This window comes from Myotis lucifugus, unplaced genomic scaffold (assembly GCF_000147115.1).
Source record: "Myotis lucifugus unplaced genomic scaffold, Myoluc2.0 scaffold_9503, whole genome shotgun sequence".
In the NCBI taxonomy this organism is placed as follows: domain Eukaryota; kingdom Metazoa; phylum Chordata; class Mammalia; order Chiroptera; family Vespertilionidae; genus Myotis; species Myotis lucifugus.
Window position 1 is genome coordinate 5,464 of NW_005880551.1, and position 823 is coordinate 6,286.

General features: G+C 49.1%; 1 pseudogene; it reads right to left on the bottom strand.

Moving 5' to 3' along the window:
* Nucleotides 1-451: 451 nt before the first annotated feature.
* On the bottom strand, nucleotides 452-634 carry LOC102437503 (annotated as a pseudogene).
* Between the last annotated feature and the right edge of the window lie 189 nt (nucleotides 635-823).

The following is an 823-nucleotide window of genomic DNA, read 5'->3' on the forward strand; positions in this document are numbered from 1 at the left end:
AAAAAAAAAGGTCTACTCCTTTCCCCCAGATTCTTTTTTAAAAATTTATATATATTTTTTATTGATTTCGGAGAGGAAGGGAGAGAGATAAAAGCATCAATGATGAGAGAGAATCATCAATTGGCTGCCTCCCGCATGCCCCACACTGGGGATCGAACCTGCAACCGGGCATATGCCCAGGCTGGGAATTGAACTGTAACCTCCTGGTTTATAGGTCGATACTCAACCACTGAGCCACACAGGCTGGCTCCCCTAGATTCTTTATTTGAGTACAAACTCATCAATTTCTGTAGAATTCTGGCTATGGTACCAGGCCACAGGAAAGGTCTGAAATATCTGAAAGTCATTTGATTAGAGAAAAATGTCTTCTTGAGACTTGGAGGCAGTCATTCATCACTTGGCGTTGAAGGCATTCCTCAGTGAACTTCTTTCCTAGTCTCCAGAGGAAAGCTCAGGATCTGGGTTCCCAGAAGGGTTGCTTCCAGCTGGAACACTGGCCAGCAGAGCATCCTTGCAGGCATTCTGCATGCAGTACTGTGGATCCTCTCCACCCCGGCCTCCAGCCTGAGCTGCTCCACCAGGCACTGCGGGGCGTTCACACAGACCCCAGAAGACAAGGCCACCACACTGTGCTCTGAGGGCAGGCACAAATCCCAGTGTGGTGGGTAGCCCATAAGTGGCCACCAGTAATCCCCACCTGCTGTTGTGTCATCTCTCCCCCTGGAGTGTGGCTGGACCTAGTGGCTGGCTTCTGCTGAGCAAAACGTCATGGGATGTCACTTCCTAGATTAGGCTATGAAAAGACTGTGATTTCCATCTTGCT